The sequence below is a fragment of the Erythrolamprus reginae genome, chromosome 2, assembly GCF_031021105.1.
Source record: "Erythrolamprus reginae isolate rEryReg1 chromosome 2, rEryReg1.hap1, whole genome shotgun sequence".
Classification (NCBI taxonomy): Eukaryota; Metazoa; Chordata; class Lepidosauria; order Squamata; family Dipsadidae; genus Erythrolamprus; species Erythrolamprus reginae.
Window position 1 is genome coordinate 227,815,324 of NC_091951.1, and position 10,877 is coordinate 227,826,200.

General features: G+C 40.0%; 1 protein-coding gene and 1 long non-coding RNA gene across 2 annotated transcripts in view; both read right to left on the reverse strand.

The window, feature by feature from the left end:
- LOC139162115 (LDL receptor repeat-containing protein egg-1-like) overlaps nucleotides 1-2,375 on the reverse strand; it is a 44,631-nt gene extending 42,256 nt beyond the window's left edge. Inside the window, exons 1-2 of the mRNA XM_070742153.1 lie at nucleotides 2,139-2,375; nucleotides 719-899 (exon numbers count right to left, since the gene is read on the reverse strand). The gene's annotated coding sequence lies outside the window, so the exon portion shown is untranslated. The remainder of the gene's footprint in view (nucleotides 1-718; nucleotides 900-2,138) is intronic.
- A 3,378-nt stretch (nucleotides 2,376-5,753) lies between these two features.
- Nucleotides 5,754-10,538, reverse strand: LOC139162129 (uncharacterized). Its single transcript, XR_011558258.1, has 3 exons — nucleotides 10,305-10,538; nucleotides 7,005-7,134; nucleotides 5,754-5,986 (listed from the first exon to the last, which is right to left on the reverse strand). It is a non-coding gene; the product is annotated as an uncharacterized lncRNA (long non-coding RNA).
- Between the last annotated feature and the right edge of the window lie 339 nt (nucleotides 10,539-10,877).

Consider the following 10,877-nt stretch of genomic DNA (forward strand, 5'->3'; position numbering starts at 1 on the left):
CCAAGTTCATAAGAGGTCAGTAAGGGGCGTACATAAGTGCACCAGAGTGCCTACTGTCCCCTGCCCTATTGTCTCTCCTGTATCTCATATATCTTCTCTTCTATACCTATATCTTTTCCTGCTATTCTCTCATAGTTATATTTCACTCCTTTATTTTCTCCTCTATTCCCCCTTTAATACATTCTACCTGATTATATCCTCTCTAACCCTCATTGTGTATTATTGTGTACTGGACAAAACAAACAACTGTTACACAGCAGGCCAAATAAATTTGATGATCAGAATATCAAAAGCTGCGAACAATCTTGCCTTTGGTTTTTAAAATTTTGTGTCTACTGTGGTTAATATTTGAATATTTATCACTTTCATGGTTAATTGCCCAGGATCACTTTGTAAAGTGAGTTGGGCAGCATATAAATTTAATAAATAATAAATAAATCAAGCAGAATCAATAGAACTCTACTCCTAGTTTCTTCTCTCTAAAAATATCCATTTGCCTTATCAATTACGATTCAATCGTATACCGTAACTGGACAGACCTGACCACATATCAACATGAGCTCAGACAGTGTTTTCAAGTCATCCCCCACTGAAATATCTTCTCTAAAAAGACAACATTAGCGACTCAATGGACTCATCTATCCATCTTGTTTCTGAGATCTATTCCTAATTCTTTTGAACCATTCCAACAAGCCCAAGCAAAATAGAAAAGGCTTACCTATCCAGTGGGTGGAGAACTAATGACTGTGGTTGCTCCAGATCCTCAAGAACCACTGTATAGACAGGATTTCCCTTCCAAGTGGTATTCAACTATGTAGCCAAGATCTGTCCTGAGATACCATCAGTCCAGTAAAGGTTCCTTCCTAACCAGTCCACTGCTATACTGTCAGATTTGATGCCTGCAATCCAATGTTTGAAATGATAGAAATGAACTGTCTATTGTTAAGATTTACAAACATGTGAATGGGAAATATCAGCCAACATCTCCTATGAAGTCAGTAATTGAAAAGCAAAATTTTATTACAAATTGTTTTTTTAAATAGCCATATAAGGGAAAAGACATCCTGTTCAGAGGGTTTTGTGCAGAATATCTCTGGTTTAAGGCTGAACAGTTACGACTGTTATTGGTAAATTGTTCAGTGTTAATTGTGCTTGAAATCCATCTTCTTAGACAATCCTCAAAAATACTCATAGTTGACCAATAGACACAAAAGGATGCTTTTTTAGGGGTCAGTTCTGCTGTTACTGTCTCTCTCTTAGTGTACACTGGAAGAATCTTTACATTTATAGACTAGAAGCTCATAGAAGCTCAAACTCATTACCGGACTCAATAGTGTCAACCCCTAACCCCCAACATTTCTCCCTTAGACTATCCACGATTGACCTCTCCAGGTTCCTAAGAGGTCAGTAAGGGAAGTAAATAAGTGCACCAGTGTGCCTTTCGTCCCCTGTCCAATTGTCTCTCCTTATCCCATATATCATATATCTTTTCTCCCTTTCATATATCTTCTCCTCTATTTTCATATCTTTTCTTTATATATAATACTTCATGTCTATTCGCCTCAATATGTATTGTGTATTGGACAAAATAAATAAAAATAAATAAATAAGCTGCAGATTTCAACCATCATCAACTCTACAGCAAGGGATTGTTGGCCTTCTGAGCAATTGTCCCAAGTGACACATATTATTCCTATGCCATTCATGAGGGACTTTAGTAGGATAACATCATCTGTCATATGGGACTTTGTCAACTTGTATGTTTTCTTCCTGGAGGAACTTGATGAAATCTTTCCTTCAGTCTGTCATCTAAAACTTGCAGGCAGGATTAGGTGTGTGAATCCACCTGGTATTGCTGTTTCTTAAAATTATTTTGTTAAAAGTATCAGTTTAGAAATATGAGCACTCAATTTTTCCTTAGCTTTTTTTCTGTTTAAGTGTAAGTGGATTTGACTTTCACCTTGTCTCGGGTGAACCTGTGAAGCTTCCTAAGCATGTGAGAGTGTGAGTCAGCTTCAACAGTCAAATAGGAGTTCTACCAATAGTTTATTTGACTTGCCAAAGTTACGATTAGTTTTGTCCTAAGCCACTAACTTATTAAAAACTGTCTAAACAACTGAAAATATATCAAGACCCACCTTTTATTAGAATTCCCTTTTCCTTGGTTTGCATATCAATCCAATTAATACTGTCTGCATTGAGATTCATCCAAAAGACAGTCTCGGATACGAAATCGTAGTCAATGGAAAAGATAATGAAGTCATGATCGACTCTCATGACAACATCCTCTTTCATGGTCCTTATTCCGAATACAATTAAGTCAAACTGAACTGCAACTAGCAGTAATGGCTCGGAACCTATGGCAAAGACAAAACTAGTTAATTTTAATATAAATTGCAATCACGTCATGTTTGAAGTTATGTTATTGGATGTTTGTGTATCACTTGACATGTACGTGTAATTATCCCCATTTCCTTATGCTCCCAAATAAAAAGGAATACACAACTCTATACTGTGTCACTTCACCCAGAGAGAGAATGTGTCCAAGTCTTCTTTCTAGGATTTGCGTTCGTGAGTGATCCCACACGGCTGGGTTGCTCTTAGCCCCTTTGAAGACATTGTCTTCATCAGGGACTTTGACAGCATCTACATTTATCTACATTTATTATCTACATTTATCTATGTAACAGCTTTCATATCTCTCAATACATCCCTCCAGCTTAATAGTGTGAAGCCAGAGGGACTTATTTCAAGACTTCTTACCCAGAAGGCAAAGTTTTCTATGTTACATATTTGACTTCACACAAAAAATTACGCATTAAATCCTAAATTTGAATCCTAAAGAGAATCAATGGAAAGCCAATCAGTGGACAGGAATAAACCTACCTATTACTTTACATGTGTGGTTATCGGGCTCCAGTTGATATCCAGGGTGGCATGTGCAGGAGTAACCGCCTTCTGTATTGACACAGGTCTGGCTACATTTATCAACTGCCAACTCTTTGCATTCATTGATGTCTTTGCAAGAGCGCCAATCATTTCTTAAGATGAACCCCTCATTGCAAGCACATTGCTGAAAATTAGAAAACAGGCGTTATTACCTATGTAAAGTTTCACTATTTCTCCTTCTCCTTACTCTGCCCTCCAAGGGTTGCTTCTGGAAACACAGAGTCCAAATACAAATTGAGATTTAATTTGCGCTTAAGTAATAACAACTATTTCTCCTTCTCCTCACTCTGCCCTCCAGGGTTGATTCTCTGGAAACACAGAGTCCAAATACAAATTGAGATTTAATTTGCAAGTATGCGCTTAAGTAATACATTTGAAGGCATTGGGGTTCCCCCCCAAAAAAATTATGTTTCACTAAAGAATTTTTTTTACAAAGTAAAACAATTCACATTTAAAGAAAAAGAAAAGGGGAAAGTGATAACAGAAAATGAAAGAAAAATCAAGAAAGAAAAAAACCCAAAGATATAAAGAGATGGTTTCCGGTTTTCTTTTAAAACACTTGCATTTAGTCTTATTCTCTTGCTCTAAGGAAGGGGGTGTCCAACCTTGGCAACTTCAAGAGCTATTTGTTGGTGGAATTCTGGGAGTTGAAGTCCACAGGTTTTAAAGTTGCCAAGGTTGGATACCCCTGCTGTTCAGAGGTGGGTTCCTACCGGTTCTAATTGGTACTTTAACTTAGTGATGATGTCACAGAACCAGTTCTGTTGGTGTCTCCTTGGGTGCCACCATCTTGGATTTTGTTTCTGCACATGCGCAGCAGCTATTTTTTTTTATTGCTGAGGGCGCACGCGTACGGTACAACCCTGAGCGAATTGGCAGCAAAAGGATCCAGAACCCACCCCTGCTGCTGTTAGATTACACTTTCAATCTGCTTCCATTGCTTGATGACTTTTTATGATTTAATAGTAATCATCTCACCAGGATTATCTATCAGCAAGTTCTAATCAAATTATGATTAGGTCATCAACAAGATAATTTAACTCCTGAAGCCTTTCTGGTCTCTTTTTCTACTGCCTCAGATTTTTCCAACCATCTGAGACTTCAACAACTCTTGCCTTTGTACTTCTTGTTCAAAATATTTTATAGTTGGAGTTTAATTACCAACAGTTTCAATGAACAGTCTTATTTTCTTTTATCTAGTTTTATATTAATGGTTCTCACAATGCAGGTTATTCTCAGACATGGGAACCAGAACCAGAGTTTGAAAGTATTACTTCTTTATTCAGCCAATCAAACAATAATGCAGCTTTTACATTACAACTGGGGAAACTATTGCTTTGATTATATATATCTTTGTTGCCAGCAAGATGCCTCTGCATTTTAATACTGTCATAACCCTCTCCCCAAATACTGTATTTTTCAGAGTATAAGGCGTACCCTTTCCCCGCCTAAAAGAGGCTGAAAATTTGGGTGCATGTTATACTCCAAATGTAGCTTTTTGAAGCTTTTTCCCCCCCACCCCTAATGAGTTACTAACAATCTTCTTGGCTTGCAGGATTTTTTTCATTCCTACTCTCTCCAAAAAAGTTTTTATTCCAGCCCTAGGTTTTTGTAGGTTTGTTTTCATTGCTACTCCCTCCGAAGATTATTTTTTTCAGCCCTAACCAGGGGATAAAATAATGAGTTGAGGCTGACCAGACTAAGGATGCTAGCCAGATGAATACCTGGTAGGTGGGTTCCCCCCCCCTATTTTCCTCTCTCAAAACTTAAGCTGTGTCTTATACGCCAGTGCATTTTATACGACATTTCCCATTTTTTCATGGTTACAATCACTATCCTTTTGCTATAATAGTAGCAACAAGTCCATATTGTATTATTATTCGAGAATGGCTATCTATTTTTCCTATTTTGAAAGAATTTTAGCATAAAGCTTAGGACAGTGATGGTGAACCTTTGACAGGTAGCACGCGGAGCCATATCTGCTGGCACACGAGCCGTTGCCCTAGCTCAGCTCCAAAGTGCATGTGTGTGCTGGCCAGCTGATTTTTGGCTCACCCAGAGGCTCTCGGAGGGCGTTTTTGGCTTCCAGAGAGCTTCCAGGGAGAATGGAGGAGGGCGTTTTTACCTTCCTCTGGCTCCAGAGAAACCTTTGGAGCCTGGGGAGGGCAAAACATGAGCCTACTGGGCCCACCAGAAGTTGGGAAATGGGCTATTTCTGGCCTCCAGAGGGCCTCCGGGGAACAGGGGAAGCTGTTTTTGCCCTCCACAGGCATTGAATTATGGGTGTGGGCACTCATGCATGCACAATAGTGCACGCCCACACTTTTTTGGCACCCGAGGAAAAAAAGGTTCGCCATCACTGGCCTAGGAGGAAGCAAATCTCCTTAACCCATTTTTTTCCTTCTACAATTCAATTCAATTCAATTTATTAGATTTGTATGCCGCCCCTCTCCGAAGACTTGGGGCGGCTCACAACAGTAATAAAAACAGTATAATAATGGAACAAATCTAATAATAAAATATATAAAAACCTCAACAATTAAAAACCATACAGCACATACACATCAAACATGAAATATAATAAGCCTGGGGGAGATGTCTTAGTTCCCCCATGCCTGGCGATATAGGTGGGTCTTAAGTAACTTGCGAAAGACAAGGAGGGTGGGGGCAGTTCTAATCTCAGGGGGGAGCTGGTTCCAGAGGGCCGGGGCCGCCACAGAGAAGGCTCTTCCCCTGGGGCCCGCCAAACGACATTGTTTAGTTGACGGGACCCGAGAAGGCCAACTCTTCAGTTCTTATGTTATCCATTTTTAAGCATCATCCTAAGCATCATCAACATTCTAATGCTGGTCTTCACTTACAGGCCCATGAGGAGACTTGTAACAAATGTGAGCACACAGTTTTTGACATGGCACGGCACAATGGTTGCCTTCATCCATTCCATCTTGGCAGTCGGGTTTCCCATTGCAGACCAAAGTGTAATTGACATAGGTATCACCACACTGAAACTCATAGCTATGGCAGCTCCTGGGCTTACCTGGAAAAGCAAAGAGGACTTCAAGATTCTAGTTTTAGCACAATTATATATAAAATAACCATTGAAATCTAATGAAGCATGAGCCAAATTCAATACGACTTTCCCTTTGATTGATTTGGAATGGGTATGGGGAGAATAATACAAGTCAACAAAGAATTTTGAACTTTGTTGTTTTAGATGTTGATAGAAGCGAGAATGCTCCATGCATAAAAATAGAAAGATATCCTAACTGGAAGAAATGGAAGAAGAATGGCTGGAAACTGATGGAATTAGCAGAGATGGTCAAAACCCTGTAATGTAATATACAACACGTATAAAATTGTAAATAGAAATAAGAATCTTTAAGTTAAAAACAATAGCCTTAGATATGAAAAATATATAATACGACAAGGTGTATTACTGAAATTATATTTGGGGGAGGGTGTTTATGTGAAAAAATTCAATAAAATGTACTTTGAAAACCCCCCAAAAATTTTGACTTTGGGATTTGCTGATTAGACAAGTATGCTCTAGAAAAGGCTAGTCCATATTAAGTATGCAAAAGTAGAAATTTGAGGCTGCAATGTTATATTTTATTCTAGTATGCAGAAAAGAGAAGTTGTCAGTAGCTGTTCCCTTTCCTCTTTAACCTACACTTCTCTCTCTCTTCCCCTTCCCTCTTTGCCCATTGTTTCCATTTCCATTTTTATTTTATACTTTGATAAGTTTAATAAAGTTGTATTTTTTTAAAAAAAGGAGAACATGAGCGCAACAATCTGGCAAGCACAAATTGAAATAAATGGCAACAGCGCATGGTGAGAATGAGGTGCCCCACAATATCCTTAAATTTCAACTCCATAGGACATTAAACTAAAAACATTTAAAGACTAACATAGAACTGCTGTCATTGTAACTTGGCTCTTGTTTTGCAGCACTTCTCTCTGTTAAGCTAATGCCTCCTAAGAAAGACAGATCCCTCCCACCACTTCAAAAAACAAGACTATTGCAACAGCTACCAAGATGGAGAAAGTTTACATACATCCAATCTCATCAGTCCCGTCTCTGCAGTCACGTTTCCCATCACAATTCCATTGATCTGGGATGCATTGTAATGAGTGGTAGCATTGCCACTGATGGGCACCACATCATTTCTTTGGAAATCCACAGTCCTGTAAAAACCAACCAACCAATCAATCCATCCATCAAGAACTTCTGCTGTACAACAATGAAACATTTGAAATACCTGGAGATTTGAGAAAGCATAGGTTCATTAGTGGGTTGCTACCGGTACAGTAAAGGACGGCGCACCAGTAGCAATCGTTGCGTTGTGCACCTTTGGGTCTCTTGCATGCACATACCCCAGCATGGGTTTACCTCTGTGCATGCACAGAGAACAAAATCTCACAAGGGGACACACGAGATTTCGGTGTTTTTTTACTTCTGCCCATGGAAGCAAAAAAATTACCTTTTGAAAAAAACTAATATTTTTATTGGTTTTTATAATATAAAACACATACACAACATATGACATATAACATGTGCTCAGTGATTGTGCCCACCACCAGACAATCAATCACACCCCACCACTAGTTGGGGGTATTTCTTGTATAAATCATTTAAACCCAAGAGTGAAATATTTCTTTACATATTATAGAGTGATTCCAACTTGTTTCTTATAACTTGGTCTCGGATCCTACTCGCCATATATCGTCTTACCTTGTCCCATCGCCCCATCAGCTGTTGCAAATCAGTTTCATTAGTCAAATTCATCCCTTTATCCGTAATCTCCAATTGAATGGGGTCCACCATATACCTACACCAATTTTGCATTGTCCATTTTGCCGCATCCTTCCAACCCAAGACTATTACTGCCTGAGCGCTTTCTATCGCTGCTTGTTTTATTTCTCTGTATTCTCCCATCTCACTACTTTTTACTAATACTGCCATTTCCTTAGTAATCGTCCATCTTATATTTAATATCCTATTAATATCCTCTTGCACTTTTTGCCAAAAGTTCTGCACCACTGGGCATTCCCAGAGCATATGCATAAACACTCCTTTATCTTGGCACCCATGCCAACAGATACCTTTAACGTTCTGCTGAAAGTGTGCAAGTTGAACGGGTGTGTAATACCACTTATGTAATATTTTCCTTCTCATTTCCCTAACCCTTGCATTCTTGATTTTCCTTATATTCTCTACTGTATTTTCCATCTCTTGCACCTCTACTTGTATCTCATTTCGCCACCATTTAGTCAATCCTTGGATCACATCCCTGTCTGACTTCACTAACATCTTATATATATATTGGTTGCTTGCGCCTTTGTACCCTCAGTTTTTTTCTCTTATTATTTTCTCTAGCTCTATCTCCTCCTTCTTTATTCTCCCTTTCATTCAGATATTTACATATTGCATTTATTTGTAGCCATCTTCCCTTACCCAACTACCATTCTATACGATTTCTACTTGACAAAAAAATTACTGAAATCTGCTGGAAGTTTGTCCTTGGAACAAACTTCCAGCAGACGTGGTAGATAAATCCACAGTAACTGAATTTAAACATGCCTGGGATAAACATATATCCATCCTAAGATAAAATACAGAAAATAGTATAAGGGCAGACCAGATGGACCATGAGGTCTTTTTCTGCTGTCAGTCTTCTATGTTTCTATCTTGCACACACACGCTGGGACGCATGCATGCGCATGCACGAGATCTGAAGCTGCACATGCGGCGCACCAATAGCGGTGGTAATGGGAATCCGCCCCTGTATAGGTTCTCCTGCTTGAGCAGGGGGCTGGACTAGAAGACCTCCAAGGTCCCTTCCAGCTCTATTGTATTCTTCTTGCCTGCTGGCAACGTTACACTGACTTGGCTTAGAGATGCTTATACTGCTGTAGAAAAAAATGCTATCTGAGCCGTGATACGGAGAACTTGGGGGCAATGAAAACAGGCACAATTGAGAAGAAACCTGGAAAATGTGTTTCTGGGAAGGGACCTTTTGATTTGCTGAGAAGTCTGCCTATGCAGATTGCATATCTTTAGAAAGAAGTACAGTGGTATCTCTACTTAAGAACTTAATTCATTCTGGGACAGATTCTTAAGTAGAAACGTTCTTAAGAAGAAGCAATTTTTCCCGTAGGAATCAATATAAAAGCAAATAAAGTGTAAACCCATTAGGAAAGAAATAAAAGCTCGGAATTTGGGGGGGGGGAGGAAGAAGAAGAAGAGGAGGACAGTCACTGCCGAAGAAAGAAGGTGAGGTGAGAGGAATCAAAAAAATTCAAAACTTTAAGGCTTAAAAAAAACAGAGGGACTCTGAGGCAGCGAGGAGAAGCACGAGCCTCCCAAACACCCAGTGTGAGGCTGCCTCCCATACACCGGCTGCTGCTGCTGCCACCTGCTGCCTCTTCCTTCCCATGCTGAAGGGCTCCCTTCTTTTCTTGCTCACTTGCTTTGTAGCCAGGGCCTTTCCTTCGCTGTGGTGACTCCTTGGCTGCCCAGAGTCAAGGGAGAGTTTCTTTTCTCTGGGCCCTGGCAGAGGTTTATTCCCTCTCCAAGCGCCCAGAGAAAGGAAAATACTTCATTCGCTCTGGACTGCCAAAGCCTCCTTAAGCGCCACCGAAAGGCTCCTCTGGCAGCCCAAGATAACCAGGATTAAAGGGGGAATGGCAGGAAACTAGCCAGGCCTTTGTGCCGCTTTCAATTTCCTGGGAAATTTTTCCGGGCTCAGGTTCTTAAGTAGAAAATGGTTCTTAAGTAGAGGCAAAAAAATCTTGAACAACCGGTTCTTAGCTAGAAAATTAGAGGTGTTCTTAAGTAGAGGTACCACTGTATCTTAACATCTCTAGCAGTTTGGAGGCATTTGGTACCTATTATTTGGAATATGTCGGGTACTAGCAGTGACCGTAACCATAAGTATTCAGAAATAAGCATCCCACTTTTTTTTCTTTTTATGGTCCTGTATTCCCTTATATTGGGATGGAGCCGGGGCGATTGGATGGAGCTGATCATTTACTGGCCGGATGCCCTTCCTGATGCCACATGGAGTTCACAGCAGATATTTTTTCTTCCTGCCCTGATAGAGAAACGCCTGCCATTGCCCATGACTGAACTCTCAGCCTCCTCAGGGTCAGGCAGTCTTCTTAATCTCTAGGTGACCACCCCACTGCTTAAGCATCCCACAATTAAGGCTACTTAATTCTCAATTAAAGGCAAGGACTGCAGTGGAGTATCCCAGTAGCTTATTCCATCTGCTGAGTGGTTGAGATGGCACCGTATTGTCCTGTTTGCCCCCAAAGGGACAGCTAGCTTACTTTAGGGATTTCACCATTTGTACCTGCTCGTCTGACCCGTCTTTGCAATCCGTGTCCCCATCACAAAGCCATTGCTTCAGGATGCATTCTCCACTTCCGTGGCATTTGATTTCATCGTGGTAGCAGGAAGCTTGTCTGGGGGCCGGGCAGTCTTCTTCGTCGGAACGGTCCTCGCAGTTGTAATTTCCATCACAGTGCAAGAAAGTAGAAATGCACTGCCCGCTTTTGCATTGGAAGTGCAGGCCATCGCATTTGATCTGGGCTGCAAGCAGATAATGATGTTTAACCTTCCCGTGTTTCACGCCTCCCCCGAAAATGTATCCAGACAGCAGGAATCAATTAGTAAGTAACAATAGCTTTAAAGATTATATAAAAGGAATGCTATTTACCTTACATGGTAGAAAGGTAATACGTGCAGCAAAAGATTGATGTTCCTTATTTGGCCATGACATTGTAATACCGTGTTTCCCCAAAAATAAGACATTTATTTATTTATTTATTTGTTTGTTTGTTTGTTTGTTTGTTTGTTTGTTTGTTTATGTACAGTATTTATTTATTTACTTACTTACTTATTTACTTACTTACCTACTTACTCA